Source organism: Haemorhous mexicanus, chromosome 18 (assembly GCF_027477595.1).
Source record: "Haemorhous mexicanus isolate bHaeMex1 chromosome 18, bHaeMex1.pri, whole genome shotgun sequence".
Taxonomy (NCBI): Eukaryota; Metazoa; Chordata; class Aves; order Passeriformes; family Fringillidae; genus Haemorhous; species Haemorhous mexicanus.
The window spans coordinates 14,958,063-14,979,244 of NC_082358.1; the positions used below are offsets into that span (position 1 = coordinate 14,958,063).

General features: G+C 49.6%; 1 protein-coding gene across 1 annotated transcript in view; it reads left to right on the forward strand.

Annotated features, from left to right (window-relative positions):
* The first annotated feature begins 3,594 nt into the window (after nucleotides 1–3,594).
* Nucleotides 3,595–21,182, forward strand: part of RIPOR3 (RIPOR family member 3) — a 42,706-nt gene continuing 25,118 nt past the window's right edge. Inside the window, exon 1 of the mRNA XM_059862550.1 lies at nucleotides 3,595–3,747. The gene's annotated coding sequence lies outside the window, so the exon portion shown is untranslated. The remainder of the gene's footprint in view (nucleotides 3,748–21,182) is intronic.

A 21,182-nucleotide genomic window follows, 5' to 3' on the forward strand; every position in this document is an offset into this window, starting at 1 on the left:
TTAACCAGACAGTGCTGGGGCAGTGGTCGTAAGTAAAACTACAAAAGTACAAGCCAAGGAGGCTTGAAAAGTAATTCAAATTTTCCATGCATGTCACATTTGGAAATACTGAATCCTGTGAGTTCAGCCACTGTCCCAGTTGTGTTGAGGTTTTAGAAGATACTCTTTGCTTCTGTTGGCAGGTCTCTTCGCTTCCCTCCTGAGCTATAATACCAGGAACTAAAAACTCCAGCACAGAGAGATGCACAAAGAGGGAAAAATAATCATGTGCTTGGGCCTGGGGATGTGTATTTCCAGTCCATCTCACTGTAACCCCCCTCAGAGGCTCAGAGCAAATGCTCTGTGCAGGGGTGGTTTGCTGGAACATGCTCTGCAGTTTGTTGTGTTCCAGCAATGAAAGTGCCTGGTCAATATATCGATAGACTGAGAGAGAATCCCCTTCTCTGCAGATCACTCCACGTTATGAAGATGTAAGTAACATACTAAAATTAAAAAAATACAGACTAGAAAGGGGTGGGGTGGAGCCACAGGCAAATGTTGGCATACATATTGCTTGCATTAGGAGCAGCGAGAATTATTGTCCCTGCAAGTCAGCCTGGTGCAGAGGATCACAGGCCCAGCTACTGAGTTATTAGCTCTTGCTTTTATAAACAGAGCTCTGGTTTACAGCAGCCTTTCTAAAAGTCAGTTTAGTCTGGATCTTCTTGAGAAGGCTGGGCTGGTCTGCTGGTTGGCTGCCTGTAATCTGGTCCATTTAGAAAACAAACAAAAACGACTTTATTCAGGATTTAAACAATAAAGTTATGATTAATCTGATTATGCCAGAGCACTGGTGATGCTGAAGCACTACATGTGTAGTGTTGTTGCAGCCACGGTGAATGCTTTGCTGTAAAATGATCTTTGTGTATCGTTGGCTTACAGTGATGGATGTTGAGAGGCTGAATTTGGGAAGGGTTTTTGTGAAGCGTGCTGAGATCCTGGAGGAAACATACTGGCATTTTTTATGTCCCTTTAGGTCTGAGACACATCAGAGTGCGTTTTATTTTTTCACTGTAAATATTATAATGGTGCCAGCAGTGCAGTATTTACTGCTTTTCATATGCGTGAGAATACTAAACATATGTATTTCTAAAGGAAATTCCAGAAGAATGTGAAACTAGCTTGTAGCAATAATTTGTAGGTTTGTGTCCATTGTTTTCAGGAATATGTAAATTGTTACATTATAGAACTCACTTTGAACCCTGCTGCATAATTAGCTGCACTAAACATCAGTATTCAATTTGGGAAATCTGTAGCCAAGTGTTTTATTAGAGTTTCGTGGAAAAGGAGAATGTGAACAAAACCATAGAGCAAATGATCTGAAATGCAGTTAAAAATAATGAAAACCAAGCACCAGCCACATAAACACACCAGAAGAAGACACAGCAAATGAAGATCATAAAAAGTAAACTGGAATAAAAACACATAAAGCCATTCCTCAGCTGAAGTAAACGGGGACATCTGCACCAGGAGTGAGGGAACCGTGGTCACTGGTGTTTGCTGAGGGGCTGCTCTGTGAGTTTTGTTAAAAGGCTCATGGTTAGGAGGAAATGACATTAACAGTAATGGCTTTTGGGGCAACTGGTCGCACAGGGCTCCTGCAGGGATTTGGTGTTGTGACAAATGTCCTCCTACAAACCCAGCTGATTTCAGCTTGTGCCAGCGTGCTCCACCCTGCTGTGGGGCCAGCACTGGGGACAGGGCCCTGCTGCAGTGCCAGCAGTGTTCCAGCACTGTCCTGAGCTGCAGGAGCTGCTGTGGCACTGTCCTCTGCCTGAGGCTGGGGCACACAGCCACTGCTGCCTGCCTCAGCAGCCTGGGAAGCCCCACGGAGCAGCAGGACAGCTGCAGTTGCATTTGCTGGGGAGGATTCTTCAGGCACTCAGTGGGTGTGATCATAACCCCCCAAAATGCCAGGAACATCAAGCCAAGAGTTAGAGTCACAATGACTGTACTGCTACGTGCTCACCTGTCCAGATCCACGGATTTGCATCTCCTTGCTTTGTGCTCCAGGTGCCCCAGCTGTGACACCCGTGGTGTACCACCACTGCCCTTTGCAGTGCTCCAAGCCCCAAGCATTTTGAAGACCTGGTGTACAGCCCACTTCTGCTTGCATCTCAGCACAGTCCTTTCTAACACAAATAAAACCCAGGGTGCTCCAGTCGTTGGCTCAGGCAATTCCATCTGCCCATCTGGTTTTGCTCTCACTGTCATGTGTGCCAGTTCCCTCATGCCTCTCCTCACAAGCATGTTCAGCTGTGCAAGAGATCTTCCTCTGCCTCCTTCCAGACTTTCCTTTAAACATGTGCACAGGAAAATACAAATCCTGACCAACTGCATAAAGAACTGGGAAAGAAAGCAGTAACCCTGCCCTGAGAGGTTCTTGTACGGGATCTCTGGTCAGCTGGAGCTTTGAGAACACTTGGTGTGAAACACTTTGTGTTTCAGCCTCCTGCAGTGGGGTGGGTTTCAGGGTGTGTGAGCTGGATGCTGCAGAGCATGGTGCAAAGGGAAGAAAACAGCATTACTAATAAAGTTATGGTAAGGGCATGGCCAAATTCCATGCAGTCAGCTCATTTTCCCCGTGGGGAGTGTCTGGCTGCCAGTGCTGTCAGTCGGTCAGCACGGGGAAGTGCTGCTAGAAACCAGGAGGAATGGAAGATGGATGAGCCACAGCAGCAGCCAAGGTGCTGTGCCCAGGCAGGGACAGGTTTGTGGGGGTGTTTGCAAAAGGCCCGGCCAGGCACAGATCAGGAGAGAGCTGTGAGTGCACGGGGGAGACAAGGAGCAGGGAGATCCCAGCCTGCTTCCCACATGACAGCTTCACCTCCTCCTGCCAGGACTGCCCGGAGGGCATCCCGAGGGCTGGCAGAAGGGAGCTGGTGCCCGCAGAGGGAGGTCAGTAGTGGGTGCAGCAGGAAGGACTCGGAGCAGGATTGTTCAATAGAGAATCAAAGAGAGCAAATGACATCTCCCAGTACCAGCAAACCATGGAAGGGCGGGATGGGGAAGGCGGGAGGCAATCAGAGAAAGACGTGATGATGGTGATGATGATGATGATTAGCGTTGTATGACCGAGGGCTTTAAAGGGACGGCGAAGAGGCAGTGTGGGGTGAGGGCAGAGGAGGAAGGAGCAATGGCCGGGGAAGGTGGGAAAGGCGGGATCTGGGCACGGCAGAAGAGGCCTGAGCAGAGGGGGTAAGAGCCGGGGGCATTACCGGGCTGCAGGGAGGGTGTCTGCCGGCCGGGGGCTGCGCGGCGGGAGCCGCAGCCGGAGCGAGCGAGAGAGCGCCTGGGATGCTCCTGATGAACAGCAGAGGGTCCGGGCCCTGACCGCCGGCTCGGCATGTGCTGGAGCCCCGGCGCCTTCCCAGCCCCCTGCCAGCACCAGGGGGGTCGGAGGGGGAGCGAGGGAGAGGGGGAGGGAGGGAAGGAGGGAGGGGGAGCGAAGGGAAGCAGCCAGCGGCACGGAGCGCTCGGCATCCAGCGGCAAACGAGCGCTCCGGAGCCGCGGCTTCCTGGAAGCGGAGCCCGGCTGGGCGGCGGGAGGCGGCGAGAGGCGGCGAGAGGCGGCGATAAGCGGCGATAAGCGGCGGCTGTCCGGGCCCTCCCGCCCCCGCCGCGACAGCCGCGACAGCCGCGACAGCCGCGACAGCCGCCACGGCAGCGGAGCCCAGCCGCGCTGCGCGCCCGCCGGCCCCAGCGCAGGTAGGGCACACCTGGGCACACCTGGGCACACCTGGGCACGCCTGGGCACGGAGCGGGGCTCGGGGGGCGCGGGGCACCCGCACTGCCCGCAGGGGAGAGCTGCGGTGCCGCAGGGGACATCAGCTGGCGGGGACACGGACACCTGAGCAGGGTGGGTCACCTGCGGGGGATGCGGTCACCTGGTCTGTAAGCGGGCAAGCCCCAAAGGATGCCAGCGCTCCTGCAGAGCCGCAGCCGCGCTCAGAGCCTCGGTGGCTTTTTATCCGGGGTGGAGGCATTCCCGGCAGGAAACAGCCCGGAACCTCGGCAGGACAGCACCTGGCTGGGGCAGGTGGAACAGCGAGAGGAGCAGGACGAGCTTTATGCCATCCGTAGAGTTTGCCTTTTGGAGGTGTTGTTGCATGAGCTGGTTGTATTTTAGTTAACTCTCTTTGTCTGTGCAAAGATTACATTTTATTTGCCTTCTTTTTTTTTATTGCTTATTCGTTTAAATACAAGTTGAGGTTTTGGGTCACAGCCCAGTTACATTTTGATTCAGACAGAGTTTAATTTCCCCTTTTAAAAAGTGTTTTAAATAAGTTGGGCCATATGGAAGTAGAGTTGTTAATCAACCAAAGAAACTTGAAGGAGTTTTAAAAATAAGGTTATATATTTCTGGAGCCATTTCTTGAGTATTGAACCAGCACCAGTACTCAAACTCCTGATTCAGTCATTTCCTTTGCTGGGATCAAGACTTAATCTGTCCATACCTGTGTTTTCACAGCTGCAAAATGGGAGCTACACCTATTGATGAGGTGCTTTACTTTTTTTGTTTTTGGAAAGCCCTTAATTAAAACCAAGAAAAACAGAGGCAGATCATTTGCAAGGGTAGTAAACAGTGCAAAAGATGTCTGAGGGAATGTTGCATGTGGAGTGGAGAGGCTCACCACAGGTGCTGTGGCTGAAGGAGTGTGCAGTGAGGAGCTCCTCTGTTGTGTTCCTGTCTCATGCAGTTCATCCCTTCCCTGCTGCTGCTCTGACTCCTGCACTGTGACTGACACAAGCACCACGTGTAGCAGCGCAGGAAAGGCTGCACAAACCCTGCCAAAACGGGCTGGAGCTGTCGTGGAGTGGCAGGCCCAGCCTCTTTATGCCCCAGGTCTGGAGAGAAACGTGTGAGATGCCGCACGTGTGAGCCGGTGGTGCACATTAACCCCGCAGCATTCCCCTTCAGTTGGAGCCTGGGCACCCTCTGGGGGATGGAAGGGCTTCCCTGAGCTGGCAGGACCTCATCCTGAGCCAGGGCTCCGTGCTGGAGGCAGGCAGGAGCTGCAGGGCTGTTCAGTCACGGGGCAGGGCTGTGGGGAGGGAGGCCAGAAGGGAGTTATGTCATGGATTCCCCAAGGGACGGGGGAAGATGGGATGGTTTCCTTCTGCCAGGACAAAGAGCAGCTGCACAGCTGCTCTCCAGTGCTCTCCCCAGCCCTGGTTCCTGTGGAGCAATCCAGGCAGGGAGCTGGGATCCTGTAACAGCACACCCACCAATGCCACTTTCCTCCCTTCCCAGCGAATTAATTCCCTCACAAATGCTCCTCTGCAATATCCTCATAAAGAGTCTGGGAGATGGACTGGAGCCACTTGGGCCAGAAAGGGAAACCAGGCTCAGTCTGTGGGGAGGGGAAAGTTGTGATCCTCATGTGTCTCTCAGGGGTCTGAGGAGTGGCAATGTGGGGTCACAGAGCACCAGGACAAGGCAGAGGTTCTGGGTATAGAAAGTTATCCAAAATTAGCAAGCAAGGGGGAGCTGTCTCTGAAGGGTGATTAATTTGTTCCATTTGTATGAAATAAATAGAAAGACTGGAATCGAAGGAGATAACTTGTGTAAAATAGTAGGTTTAATATTATTTGAATCTGCACACTTGATCTTGGCCAAAAGGCTGAGAAAGAGGGAGCAGACAGAGCTGAATTATCCAGACTGTTGTTGGCCAGCAGTGGATTTTGGAAGGTGATTGGCTGGTGGCAATCCAGAATTAGGGACAGCAAGGTGTGCAAAGCACATCAGCCAGCCTTTAATGGCTACAGGTGCTCGGGGCCCTGGCTTCAGTTCCCATCCCGGGATGCTGCCTCCAGAAGCACAAAAGGGACATACATATTTATGAAATACCAGGCCTTATCCACTTTTTTCAACTTTTCCATTTCTGCTGCCAGTTTGTTCTCCCTGAGGACAGACTGCTTTAAACCAGTATGTCTTCAAAGATAGAATGCCTGAAAACTATAGTTTTTATTCAGTTCAACTTTTTAGGGCAAAAACTTGGTTTTCAGAGAGACAAGGCATTTAATCACCAGTAATTCAGAAGATCAGAACACTGAGATGATCTTGTCATTAATGCAGAAATACCCTAAGTGTAGTTAGCAAACAGATTTATATGTAACTGCTCTAGTTGTGAATTTAGCTGTTTCAAATTAAATAATAAAAACTATTTTATGGAGAACATATGCAATTATTATTGGGACAGTAACTGTGTCAGTGACATTTTATTGCTCAAGCTCTTTCTGTGAATCCACCCCTGATCTGCTTGATGAAGTAGCAAAAATCCACTTCCATTATTTCCATAATGTAAAATCTATTGGTTCTCAAGAGCTTGAAGAGCCTAGGGCTGCACGTTTTGGGAAGAATTTTTTCACTGGAAGGGGGCTCAGGCCTTGGCAGGGGCTGCCCAGGGAGGGTTGGAGTGCCCATCCCTGGAGGTGTCCCAGGAAGGGCTGGAGGTGGCACTCAGAGCTCTGGGCTGGGGACAGGGTGGGGATTGGGCACAGCTTGGATTTGGTGTTCTGGGAGGGGTTTCCAGCTTTGGTGATTCTGTGATTCTGGGAGGGGGCAGCTGAGTTTTACAGACAGGTGAGGGGCTTTGGCCTCGTGCTCCTGACAGGTCAGGTGTGAAATGGTGCTGATCCAGCAGTGTTTGTGCCGTGCTGCAGAGGAGATCAGCACCAGCCTTGCTCCATTGCATGTTCTGTTTGTGATTAGGGAATGAACCCTGCTCCTCCTGGCTGGAGAACTGATTTATTTCTCACGGTAGGAACAGCAGTAGCAAAGCACTCACCATTTTACTTTAAAAACCCCTGGCTTACAGACTGTGTTTACCACGAGAGTTTCCTCCCAGCATTGTTGAAATGCTCTAAAACTTGCAGGTTTGAGCCATGCATGAACCCCCATGGCTGATGTTCTGCGTGCCTGGGGAGGCAGGAGGGGTGACCTGGTCAGTGTGCTCACTCATCCCTCTCTGCCTCACCTTCTTGCAGACAGAACAACAACATCACTTTCTTCTTGCAGGAGAGTTCATGTTCTGGCCCAGAGTTACAGCACCAGATGTGTTGCCACAGAAACAATTTAAAGGGAGAAGGAATTGTGAGCAAACTGTCTTTCTTGTGGAAAGTGTTTGAGAGCCTCTCCTTGGTTTCCCTGTTTCTATCTCTCTCTGTGTGCACAGCAGAGAACAAGGGACAATTTTGCTTTTGTTTCGTACATCTGCTATTGGTTTAAAATTCTCTATACAGGGTTGAAAATTGAAAAATATTCTATTATGGGCATGACTTACGTACCTCAGAGACATTTTTTATTAAATCCTGATTCATTTTTAGAAACTTTTTTCCTTTAAAAATGTGCTGTGTGCTAGCTGATTTACTTACCTCCACTTGCAACATGCTTTGGAAAATATTTCCAGTCACAGTTGTTTCTGTGAAAGTAAGAAAACATTTGACTTTATAGCTAACCCAGATTTGGGTGCTGAGAATTAGGATCACATTCTCCTTACTACAACTGACATGCTGATGAAAAGAGGGAATGTTTACAGGAAATATTTTGATTTAATCTTGCCTAGGAAGCCTTAAAGTAGCCAAAGCCCTTGATTTTAGCTAGCATTTCTTTTTCTCAAACCAGTGGATGCTCTATTCAACACACTTTTTTCTCAGCTGTTATGAAAATATTTGTCTGAACAAAATGCAATGTGAATTACCTTAACATGTCCTTTTGACATTCCTGACCACAGCATAACATCTTTATCCTGCAGGTTTGCATTCTGTGTGGGGAGGGTAATGGCAGGAACACCCAGGAGGGTCCCAGCCCTGGCAAAATTTTCAAAAGGCCACAATCCAGACATCAAGAGCCTTGTTTCCACAGCTCTTTGTGCTTCATGCATTTGGGAGGTCTTTGTCCCTGCACATTCTGAAATTCTGCTGCCTGTGGAACTGGAAGAGCCACAACTGGTTTGTCTCCCCAACAGCCAAGGTGAAGTTTGGCTCTCCTTGGAGGGATGGAAAGATTTGCCATATGCAGTTGTGTGCATGGTGCTGCCCATGATTTGGGAGGGAAAGGACACACAGGGTTATCCTGAGAAACCTCCTGTCCTAATTTGTGTGTTTAGTATTCCCCCCTGTGAGAGTTATGACTATTAAATCTGTTTTCTTATAGCCAGACTTTCAAATGCCCCTGAGTTGGGAAAAGCACAATTTACTCCCTTTTTTACTTTTTCTTGTACAAATCTGGGATCTTCACTTTTCCCTTGATGAAAATTTCTTTCTAACAGAAATTTATCCAGGTATCCCCGGGTCAGGAGCAGTTGCTTATGCTTTAGAAAGCAGTTCAGCCTTATTCCAGGTGTCCTGCCAGAGCCCTGGATTGCAGGCTGGAGCTAGGCTGCATGCCATGTCCCACACTGGAGTCCTGGCAGCTCCACAGGCATCTACATCACCCAACAAGATCTGCCAGGCCGATAAGAAACTCATTTCTCTCCTGCATTCCTTCTCCAGGCACAGCTCCAGCGCTGGGTGTGGAAGGAATGCAGAGCTGGGCCTGGAGCCTGTGTCTGCACAGGTCAGGAGTGAGCCTGCAGCAGGAGTGTGGCTCTGGCTCTGCAGCCCTGCTTGCCTGGGACACTCAGCCATTTGCATCCAGGTCTCTGCTCTGGCAGCTCCTTGGGGTGGAATCAGCCTCCAGTTTCCAGGCTGATCCAAAGGTGCCCTTAATTAGTTCTCATCTCTGCTGTTTGATCCCATGAGAGGCAGCTTGCTGTTTCCTCAGGCAGTGGAGCTTTCCCAGACAGCCATTGGAAACTGGAAATATAGGTACTTGTAATTTTCTTAAAGACCTCCTTTGGGCCTGAAATGTCTTGTGCTTGGTTTCAATCCAGTATTGACTAAGACTGGAAAGTGTGAATAATGTCAGTTCAGCTGTAGTGGAGTTATTCAAATGAATTTAAAACTATGTACTTTCCACTTACATTGTTCCATAATTCTCTGCACTTACACAACCTCTGTTTTATTGTTGAAATTGCTACAGACTTGAAGAGGGAAATATAATTTTCCAATACTGGGCCTGAACAGATAAACAGGGAGGCAATTCCAAGGCCTCAGTGTGCTTTAAAATCTGAATGTTTCTGCTTTAATGTTGGTGTGAATAGGTTTGTACTTTTACTAGTGCAGAACAAACACCACCTCCATAACCTCCCCTTCCCTGGGCACTGAATTTCTGAGATGTTTCCATTATGTAATTGAAATTTCACAGAGAGAGCTTAGAAGATTTCTCCAGATTGTAAGGAAGGATTTTGTTTGATGAGCTCTGTAAAGTTAAAATAGCAGGCCAGGGTTTTCCACAGGGACATCCCCCAGGCAGCTTTGGAGGCAGCACTGCAGCCCAGGCCATGTGGCTGAGATTGATCTGCACAGAAAGTTCAGTGGCTTTGCTAAAGTTGTGCAGGCAAGTGGTCTGTAGCATGGGAGTGACCTGGCTTTTTAGAATGGGAGAGAAGAGAAGAGAAGAGAAGAGAAGAGAAGAGAAGAGAAGAGAAGAGAAGAGAAGAGAAGAGAAGAGAAGAGAAGAGAAGAGAAGAGAAGAGAAGAGAAGAGAAGAGAAGAGAAGAGAAGAGAAGAGCATTTACACTGGGTGGATTGTGTGTGGAAATGCCTGGGTTTGAGTCCTGCAGTAACACACAGTGTTGTGTAAGCTTGTTGTAAATGTAGCTGCACATTTCTTGGGGCTGTTGGTGCAGCAGCAAATGCCCAGATGGATGGAAATGTGTCACTGCTGTCTGAAATGCCCCAGACACTGCCCGGGAAGGTGAGGCCCCCTCTGAGGAGCCCTGACATACAGAAATGTTCCTTCAGTCAGGCACAACAGGCACTGGGACAATAGAGCTGTCCTTTGTGTAACTCTGCTGAGGTCATTGCAGCTCCTTCCTAATTCCACTGAGGCCGAGCTGTGTCTCTCCCTTTTTCTGAAGGGTTCACATGCCAATGTGTTGTGCAACAACATAATTTGTTAACAAATAAAGAAGAATTTAAATAACCTTAGAAAATCAGTGCGGGCATCCCAGCTGCCTGCAAACAAACAGCAGAAGTGCAAAACATTTAAGCAGCAATGCAAAGTATCTCAAAATTGCTTGAGCTCTGGTTCTTCAAGAACAAAACCACAGCTGTAAGGAGAACATGCTCAGCAGGAGAAGGCTCTGGATGAGAACACAAACTGCATCTTCTGCTGAGGTCTCCACTCCAGACATGATTTCTGTGCTCTGTTCCCCAGAGCTGTAGTAGCACATGATGAATCTTTTCCCCATGTGGATATGTATGAATTTGACTACTTTTAGTTTCATTTAAAGCAATAAGCGAGGACACTTTGACCTGTAATTGTCAAATTATGTTTACAGTACAGTAAAACTGTATCTTCCTGTGAAATATCTGCCTGGAGGAAGCCAAGTCACCCGGAGCAAAACTGCACATTTCTGTCAGGACATGGAGAGCACTGCCTGCCCCTGCTGCTGCACTTGGGTCGGCCTGGATTAGTCCTGGTTCTGCATTGCTGGAATCCCTGGTCACCACGTTTTCTACCTGAATGGCCATTTCTGAGTTTGTTAGACAGCCCAAGGTGCCTCTCTGCCAGGAGGGTCCCTGCCCTGTGCACTGTCCTCAGCTCTGCAGAGCATCTCCAGTGGGGGTTCAGGAGATCACTGGCCCAGAGATGCTCAGTTAACCAGTCCAAGGTCTAAGAAAGTCTCCTAGTGATGCTGAAAAATACGATACTCTAAGCAGATGTGTTAGTTGCAGTAAAAGCCCTGGGTCCTCAGGGAGCAAACAATTGGGTTCACAGCCTTTGAAGAAGTCTGAGACAGAGAGCTGATTGATTTTTTTGTGCACAAAGCTGAAATGCATTTTCATGAGTGACTCTAGCCGTGTTTGTTGATGGTATTCATAACATTTCAAGGGACCTTAAATTACATTAGCTTTTGGCCTAAATGTTGAAGTGGTTTGATCTTGACTGATCCTGCTGAGCAACTTCTGCTTAGCACTTCCAGTTGTGTCTGCCTCTTTCTTCCAGGGAGCAGCCCTGGTGTGCCTGGGCTGGGTGTTCTGGGGGCCCCGAGGTTTCCAGGAATTTGTTATCTCTGGCAGAGGCCTGGCACTGTCACCCACTGATAAGTGGGGAAGTAAACATGTTGCTGATGAGGCAGTGCCCCTTCAGTGGCTGAGCACCAGCCTGGCTCCACTGCACACTGTGCTCCTCCAGAGAAACCTCCTTCCACCACTCATTAATTTTTAAAATTGTCTTTCCTCTATGGTTCTTGTTTTGGCTTACCTACTCTTGCTCCCTTTTAATGCAGAGGGATTTTTCTGGTTTGCAAATTTCAGTCACGTTAGAGCCATCGCCTCCTAGTCTTGCTAGAAACACTTCTGCAGTAAGTGTGGCAACTATTTAACTTCTCATGAGTATGAAAAGGCAGTTTTCACATTTTCCATTTGCTGCTGTCAAACACCTGAATTAACTAGCAGTGCCACAGAGCCAGGGCAGGGAGTGTGGAGAGGCCAGGGCAGGTCTCAGTCGGGGGGCACAGCCTCCCTCCTTTGGAGATGTGCTGTCAGAAGGGGTTTGGGGAGCCCTCCCGAGCAGCCTTGCAGGAAAACAGCTGCTTCAGGACAGCCACGTGAAGCAGCCCCTGCTAGGATGTCCTCCTTAGGCTGGAGGAGGTTTTGGGGCACTCCAGGAAGCAGCAATCCCTGTAGCTTTTGTAGGGTTTTGCAGGGTTTTGTAGGGTTTTGTAGGGTTTTGTAGGGTTTTGCAGGGTTTTGCAGGGTTTTGCAGGGTTTTGCAGGGTTTTGTAGGGTTTTGTAGGGTTTTGCAGGGTTTTGTAGGGTTTTGTAGGGTTTTGCAGGGTTTTGCAGGGTTTTGTAGGGTTTTGCAGGGTTTTGTAGGTTTTTGTAGGGTTTTGCAGGGTTTTGCAGGGTTTTGCAGGGTTTTGTAGGGTTTTGTAGGGTTTTGTAGGGTTTTGCAGGGTTTTGTAGGGTTTTGTAGGGTTTTGCAGGGTTTTGCAGGGCTTTGTAGGGTTTTGTAGGGTTTTGTAGGGTTTTGTAGGGTTTTGCAGGGTTTTGTAGGGTTTTGCAGGGTTTTGTAGGGTTTTGCAGGGTTTTGCAGGGTTTTGCAGGGTTTTGCAGGGTTTTGCAGGGTTTTGCAGGGTTTTGTAGGGTTTTGCAGGGTTTTGCAGGGTTTTGCAGGGTTTTGCAGGGTTTTGTAGGGTTTTGTAGGGTTTTGTAGGGTTTTGTAGGGTTTTGCAGGGTTTTGCAGGGTTTTGTAGGGTTTTGTAGGGTTTTGCAGGGTTTTGTAGGGTTTTGTAGGGTTTTGCAGGGTTTTGCAGGGTTTTGTAGGGTTTTGCAGGGTTTTGTAGGGTTTTGCAGGGTTTTGCAGGGTTTTGCAGGGTTTTGTAGGGTTTTGTAGGGTTTTGTAGGGTTTTGTAGGGTTTTGCAGGGTTTTGCAGGGTTTTGCAGGGTTTTGCAGGGTTTTGTAGGGTTTTGTAGGGTTTTGCAGGGTTTTGCAGGGTTTTGTAGGGTTTTGTAGGGTTTTGCAGGGTTTTGTAGGGTTTTGTAGGGTTTTGCAGGGTTTTGTAGGGTTTTGCAGGGTTTTGTAGGGTTTTGTAGGGTTTTGCAGGGTTTTGCAGGGTTTTGTAGGGTTTTGTAGGGTTTTGCAGGGTTTTGCAGGGTTTTGCAGGGTTTTGCAGGGTTTTGCAGGGTTTTGCAGGGTTTTGTAGGGTTTTGCAGGGTTTTGCAGGGTTTTGCAGGGTTTTGCAGGGTTTTGCAGGGTTTTCCTGGGCAAATGATGCCCAGAAGTCAGTACACAGGTTTGCCCCCTCTGATTTTATAACTTTCCAGAGAGTGTTGCTGTAATTCTGTTTAGGCTTGAAACAATCCAAAGCTTTCTTCTAGGCAGGGCCAGACTGACTAAACTTGAATATCTGGTTTAAGAGTAAATGTAGTGCAGTTTAGACTGCATTTTCCTCAGCTGCTCTCTGCACCATTTGTATCCTAGTGCACATTAGCCTTTCAGCTGTTTCCAAAGCTATCTCCTTTGAATGTTTAATATCTAAGAACCAATTAGTTCCATTTTGTTTTCCTTGGATAGTTTGCAATTAAACATTCTTTCAAGTGGGCTTTATTTAGCTAATTCCATCACAAAAATAAGCTCTAAGGGAACGAAGAGAAGTTCAAGCTAGCCAATGTTTATTTTTATTATTAATAATTTATATAATGGGAGTCCCCAGGGGAACCAGGGCCCCACCAAACCCACTTTCCTCTGCATGTAATGACTGTGTCTCACAAGACTGTATTCAGCAGAAGATTCCTTTTTGCTGCTGTGGCTCAGTGCAAGGGACCTGCTCCACGCTGCAGGGAAAGGACTGATGGAGAGCACATGAAAACAAATCAAGAATCATTGTTAAAGGAGCTTAAGCTTGGCACCAGAGGGAGAATCTGATGCAGCTTTGCTAAAAAAGAAAAAAAAAGCCACACTTGTGCATTTTTCCAGGGTGAGTGCCAAGTCATGACCTCCAGGGTCTCGTTGGTCATCTCTAAGTGATGGCAACACTCCCAGAGGCTCTGGGGGGTGAGGCTGGGCAGACAGGTGATGGCCCTAAAACTCTTATCTCTTTCTGAGCTAGCAGCAGGGGACTCTGCAAAGTTCAAAACCACACTGGTGGGCACAGTTAGTTTAAAAAATGCTCTTGTTTAGTCAGATTTCTGTCAGAAGTTATGGCTTTCACAGCGTCTGACCCTCAAGAATTGGTCTGCTTTATGCTTTAAGGAAGCCTTGGGAGGAGCACTTTGGAGTCCCTTGGAGCTGCTGAGTGCACAGGGGACCAGAGCCAGCCCTGGGGTCTGTCATGGCTCAGCAGGGTCAGAGCAGCTCCCATCCCCTGGGGGTCCTGCTCCCTCTGGCTCCGGGGTGGGCCAAGGGCTGGAAGGGGTTTTGGGGTGAGCAGGGCTGTGGGGTGCAAGTGCAGCACTGCAGATTTTCCTCCTGGAGGAATTCCCATCCTCCTCCCTTTCCCTTCTGTGGAAGCATCAGGCTTTGCAGCACTCTTTCCATAACTCCACAGGCAAGACCTAGACAGGGTTTTCCTGACCATCCTCCTGTCCTCATTAGCTCAGTTTAAGGGGGGTGAGACATCTGGTTCCAAGAACAGCTGTGTGGTTAGCATGGGGGCTTTTCCTCTCCACAGAAAAATCACTAAATCTGGCCATTTAGGACACAGATTTTATAGGAGCCAGAGCTGGGCTGTGCAAAGTTCACCTCATTAAAAACAAGCCCAAACCAAATAAAAGCAGAGAGTAACAGTGTGAAAAATGAGGGCCATGAATGTCAGAGCATGTGCATTAGGAACTGGTAAGAAGTGGAGGGAAAAATACAGATGAACCCACATCCATTCAAATTCTTGGGTTTTTCCACAAGTAAATATTTGGCTTTAAAGCATAAACCTTTTGTCCCTTCTATTTATCTCTTCTATGAAATTTTATATACTTTTCCTCTTTTTCCAGTGTTCTTTGGGGTACTGATCCTAACTTAGCAACTTCTTTATTTCTGTGGCACAAGATGATCTTGGTAACATTGATGGGAATAAACCATGGTTGTCACAGGAATGGGCTGGATGGTTCAATTCCTAGTAAAGGGACAGTGTTCCTGGTCAGGCAGGTAGATGACACAGGGTTTGGGCCACTTCAGAAGCACCAGGATGCTGTGATTCACAGAATTCAGGTTTTGGAGGTAACAAATTACATCCCCCATGCTGTTGGACATCAGCTTTCACTCCTGCTGGAAGTTTGTCATCTGATTTGGTTAAACACCTTCTCTGTAATGATCAAAGCATGTGTCTGTCCATCATGTGCTGCCATTGACAGCCTTGGGACTTTCCAGAGCCCCGAGGCTGAGATGAGGGACCTTCCTTGTGGCATAATTACCTGGAGTGGCTCCTGCATGAGAAGGCTGGCTGGAGACACGAGCACAGCCTGAGGCACAGCTGGGCAAACCAGGGACACTGAGGTCTGCAGGGCACAGGGATGATCCTTGGGGCTCATCACCTATAAGGAGGGATCTCTCAAGGCCAGAGCTGGTGGGATTCAGTGCCAGGCAAGTTTTCCTTGGTCCCAAATGGAGGAGCCTGCATCATTGTAAACTGCTCTGCCTCGGCTGCTTCTGCTTCCCCAGCCTGGGAGTTTGGGTGCTGGGAGTGTCCTGCCAGGCAGGCTGAGCTGGACCTGCAGGTCTGGCAGTGCCAGCCTGGGAGCTGCCACGTTCCTGAGGGCCCAGTGCAGCCCTGCAGTGTGTCAGCAAGCTGGGGACTGAAACTGGGGCAGCACAGCCAGGCTGGGCTCCTAAATCACCTGGAACGGGGGGAACTGAGCTGTGCCTCCCCCAGCAGGGAAGGCAGAGTCCAGAGGGCTCCCAGCACCTGGGGGAGCTGAGCACAGAGGGAACAGGGCTGGGCCATGGGCTGGCAGAGGAGGGGACACAGCTCTGGGTTGTGGGCACAGCTCTGGCACAGCTCTGGGCTATGGGCACTCCCTGGCAGAGGAGGGGGCACAGCTCTGGGTTATGGGGGCACAGCTCTGGGCTATGGGGGCACAGCTCTGGGTTATGGACACAGCTCTGGGCTATGGGGGCACAGCTCTGGGCTGTGGGCACTCCCTGGCAGAGGAGGGGGCACAGCTCTGGGCTAGGGGCACAGCTCTGGGCTGTGGGCACTCCCTGGCAGAGGAGGGGGCACAGCTCTGGGCTATGGGCACAGCTCTGGGTTATGGGCACAGCTCTGGGCTGTGGGCACTCCCTGGCAGAGGAGGGGGCACAGCTCTGGGCACTCCCTGCAGCTTTCCTGAGCCCAGTGCTGGGGCTCACAGCCAGCTGGGACTCCCAGAACCACATTTCCATGAGGAAAGGGCACTGCCCATGGGTGAGCCAGGCTGAGCTCCCCCAGGGCTCCCTGGCAGCTGCTGCTGCTGGAGGCACGCAGAGGCCACGGCACCGTGCCTTGGAAAATCATCTCCAGGTCATCAACTGGGTCAGGCCAACTCCTGCTGCTGGATTCTGCTGGGAATCTGGAATAAATGGCTGATTAATTTCCTCTGGATGTGCACACTGCCACTGAGAGCAGAACCTGGAGTGCTGGGGTGGAAAGTGATTGGAAACACTTTGGGGGGCAGGCTTGAAAAGCAGCTCGCCCTGGACTTGAAATCTGAGTCCTGTGTTCAAAGAAGCCCCTGGAAATGGGGCCATCAGACCTGACCTCCAGCACGGGACAAGCTGTCTGACAGCTCTGCCTGTGATATTCAAATTTATTGCTGCCTAGGAAGCCTGGACTCCAGAATGCCATTTCCAGAAGCTGGCAGGAGCTGGGAGGGCCTGATGAGTAAAGCAATAACTTGGATCAAAGCTGTTTATCTGATTTCTTTCAATGGCTTAGGTATGGCCAGGAGGAAAGTATGTCAGATGTGCAGTATTTAAATAGATATTCAAGAGCTGAATCTGCACAGGTAGAATTTGCAGAGGTTCCAAAACCAGTTCCACTCTGAAGTCCTGTCTTTCTAAACAATGCAAGCTCTGAATGTAATTCTTATTAAAAATCAATTGAAGCTGCTCTTAAGAGCCTGAAGAGCCTATGAGAGTGAATTCCTGAATCATTTGACATTTTCCAAATAGGAGCTGACAGATGAAAGTTTGGAGCAGAGCAAAGGGCCCATCTCAAAATCTGAGTTAAACAGGCTCAGGTCAAGAACTTCTGTGGAACATGTGCAGCTACACAGGGGAGCAGAAGCTTCCATCTAGAGCAGAACTGGGATGTAATTGCTCATATTGCTCAATCTTAACCCAGCAGAGATGCCTGCTGAATGGGTGGAAGCTGTTGGTGCCCCTTCTGTCCCTTTTCAGTGATCTGTTTCACCAGATAGAGCTCCATCTCCAGCACACATTTCCCATCTGTATCTGCAGGGGCTCTCCCCTGAGCTCAGCTCCCAGCAGCTCCACAGCAGGGACAGCCACAGGGCAGAATCCCTGCTGCAGGAATTGCTCAGATGCTGCTGGCAATCCTGGTGCTGGGAGCTCTTGCCACAGCCTGGATTTGTCTGCAGAAAAGATCCCTGTTTGGGATTTGGGTGGGATGTTGTGCTAAAATACCCATTTTGAGATGTATCCTGAGATCAAGGATGCTGTGTGTCTCCCTAATTCAAATTATTTTTCCTCTTTGGACAGATAATTTTCTCTTGGTTCTGCCCATAGCTGTATAAATAGAATGTTTGTCAAACAGCTGAACAAAACCACTTGAAGTGTAAGGGGTCTGAATGATGAATTTGGAATGTTTATGCAGCACAGCAGACATTGCTCCTGAGGTCAATGGTTTTGCTGAGGAATGCTGGAGAGCAGGGACTGAGCTCAGGCTGGATTTTCCCAGGGGATTGAGCCCAGAGGGTCACTCAGTGCTGCTCCCCCAGCCTCCATCACCCCCCAGGGCTGGGCAGCCCTCATCACCTCTCACCCACGCTGTGCCCTGGCTGCTGCACAAGCCCAGCACTGCCAGGGCTGAAATCACAAACCCTTCCGTGGGCCTGGAGCAGCCCTGAGGCTCTGACAGGCTTGTGCTGCAGGGTGCCAATCTGGTTTTCTCCTCTGTCAGAATCACAAAAGACAAATGCCATTGTCAGGGGGGACAGCAGCCCCCAGCAGCCCCCAGGAGGGGCAGTTAAACCCACTGTCCCTGTGGTTTGAAACAAGCAGGGAGGAAAATCATTGTGATTACATCAGTGTGATGTAGGCAAGCACAGCCCAGCTTGCAAAGTCAGTCTAAAAGCTAAAGGTTTTTGGTGCAGTTTTGCTAAGGTTGTCTTTTCACCCATGAAGTGCTTGCAGTGTGTGTTTGTTCCAGCTAAAACCCTGATCCTGATGCAATTCCAGCAGCAAAGCTGTCATTCTGTTAGAATTTATAACAAAGCCAGGGAACCAGAAGGGGAAGCTAGCAGCTTTGACTGACATTTTTGAAACAGCTGATGATTATTTGGAATCACAGCTCATTCCTGAAGTCCAGGGAAGGTCTCTGAGGCCCCAGATGTCCATGTACTGAATCCCTGCTGATGCTGGCTCTGTGCAAAGCTGGGTTTCAGCAGAGGTGCTGCAGAACCAGCACAGCCCAGTGTCACCCCTGTTTGGCTGTCATGAAGTGAATTTTATAAAACCATGCTGTAAAAGACATCAGTTCCAGGTGGCAGCTCTGCAGCACACCCGTGTGCTCTGCTGTGCACAGGGAGCCTGGCAGGCACCAGGCTGAGCCCCAGACTCCAGCTGGAAGGCTCCAGTCCCTCCAGCCAACTCTTGGGCTTCCCAGACACTGAATGAGGCACTGTGTTGTGATAGCACAGAATGAAATGAACTCTCTTTGGTTCCCACAGCTAGGAGATAAAATTGCTCTCTTGTCTTCCCAAGCAAAGCCAGTGCAATATTTACAAATGAAATGGTGTACAAGAATAACAAGGGTCTAAAAGTGTGAGGAGAAGGTTTGGGCAGGCAGTGGAAGGCAAATTGTCACAACCACAAAAGGTGTCCACAGTCACACAGGTGAGCCTCAGCCTCTGGGGTCATTGACAGCTGCTGTCTGTCAGGAATTGTTATTTATATTGTTATTGGAGATTTATATTGTCATTTTCTACAGGACAATGACTTGGCTTCAGCCTGGCTTCTGTGGTGCCAGTGAAGAGCAAGGGTGGTGAGCTCTGGGGCCTGCCCACAGCCCAGGGAAGCAGGAGCTGGGGCAGTTTGTGCAGAAACACAGCCAGGAGAAAGTGTCTCCTGCCCAGGGCCCTCCCCCAGCTGGAGCATCACAAACTGGGGGGAAGCAGGAACCCTTTCCTCCTGCAGGGATTCACCCCCTGGGCCTCTCTGAGAGGCTGACACCAAACCATGGCCCCTCATTTAAAGCCCAAAACACGAGCAGAAACGTTTTGCAAGTCGGTGAGTCATATTTTCCTCATAAAATTGTTGAAACCATTGTGCCCAGAAACAGTTAGAGATGCGAGTAGGGCTGGAAAAGTTTAGCCATGAACACAAACAGCCACCATGATGTTGTTTGTAGAAGGTGAAGGTCATTTGGCTCAGGAGAGGGGAGCAGAAGGTGCAGTCTGTGTGTCCTGGCTGCCCAGGGGAGCCCCAGCCTGCCTGGACACTTGGTCACACCAGAGCTGACACACCAAAATCTGTCATGGCAAACAGAGCACTGAGACAGGGACAAACAAACCTACCCATTTAACCTGAAAAAATCCTGTTTTGACCGAGAGGTCCATTTCTGAGCCCCAAGCTGTACAAATCCCACGGATTAAAGCCCCCAGTCAGTGTCCCTGGCAGTGGGAGGGTGCCCAAGCTCTGTGGGGTCTCACCAGACCCCGGGGCCTTCCCAGCAGTTCCAGCTGTCCCTGGCAATAACTCCTTTCTTGTGTCTGCTGGGTCTGTGCAGCCCGGCTCCCTGCTCTCTTCACCTTCCTGCTCCTGGGGAAGAGGAAAAGGGAGAAGTTCCTCTGCTCCCCAGGGCACAGTCCTGCCTTTGTGAGACCTGGACCCTCTGGCCTGCACAGCAGAGGTTTCAGGTTGGGAGGCAGGTTTGAACAGAGCTTTGTCAGGGTCCTTTCTGATTCATTCCTACCCTGAAGGGAGGGTAGAGTTTGAGATGGGTCCAGATGCTTTTTCTCAAGGGCACTTGTGTAGCTCAGCACTTTTATTGGACACTCCAGCTAGCAAACCCTCTGTTTGAACAACTGCATTTAGAAGTCTTCCTTACAAATAAAATGTTTTATTGACATCCAACTTATGGTCCTCTGCTCAGGAGTGTGAAGTGAGCTGTAAGATTCCTAGGACACCACAAAAAATCCGTGTGCAATGTGCATCAAGGGAATGTGCATCAAGGGGCACTGACTTTGCTGGCACTTTCTGAAGTGATAACCCCTTGAATGGTGCTTTATTGAAATTCTCTCATGCTCAGGGACTTGGAGGCTGTGCTTGTGGGTTCTTGTGAGAGGGGCAGTGCACTGCAGCAGGGCAGGGCAGGGGCCTTGGGGACTGAGCTTTGGGCAGGTACAGAGAGCAAACGAGCCCAGAGGGGCTGACATGACTTTGGCCATGCCCAGGTCAGGGCCAGGGCATCTCTGGCTTCTGCTGCATTGCAGCACTGCAGCTGCTGGAAACCCAGAGTGACACTGGATTTATAAACACACGTGGTCAGGTCCAGGCAGTCTGGGCAATTTCAGGGTTTTGGGGTCTCTACATTTCCCACAGTCCTTCACATCTAGTGCTCAGTGCCACAGATTTACTTCAGGAGTCTTCTGTACTTGTCCCCTTTCTGTTCCCTGCCACGGGTCTGCCTGCTTGTGTTTGTTCCATATCTGTGTGCTCCAAAGGCTTTCAGAGTCGTGTTAGGCAGGCTCCAGAGCAGCTGCTCCTGCACTTTCCTCCTCCCTTGTGCTCATGGACTGAGTTTCCCAGGTTAAAGAGCTGAAAAATAGATCCTGGGAATCTGGCTTAGCCTTGATGAGGGATGTGGTCAATAACCACAAGGCTATTCCTTTTATTTCTTCCTTTAACAGCTTGTTATGCAATTACATTTTTCAGTAAGTTGCATGCTTTCTTCAGGCTAATGATCCTTTTGATGGGGTGACAGTTCACAGACTTACAGACATCTCAAATCTAGAGGGAAGGATGGAAAATGTTTTGAAACTTCAGCTGTGATCTGATGCAAGTCCAAGCTCTGATGAAGGGCGTCAAGGGGATCTTTCAAAGCAAGACAGCATAAGTGCTGTGTGCTTTGATTAAGGGTGGGGAGGAGGCACCTGAATTGTGTGGGACACATTTCTGTGGATCCTCCTGGGGCTCTGGGGTCCCACGGACTCTGCTCCTCTGAGCTGGGACGTGCCTGGCCATGCCCAGCCCCTCTTTGCCTGCAAAGCAGGTGTCTGTTGGCTCTGCTGTCATTGTCACATCTTGTTCTGCAGGGCTCTGCCTGCTTCTCCCAGGTGAATTCCTGAGCTTGGCACAGCCCACAGAACAGGCAAGGAGATGGGAGTTCAAACCCAGCCCAGGGAAGGATCAGAGGCTTCTCCTGAACAGGCTCCTG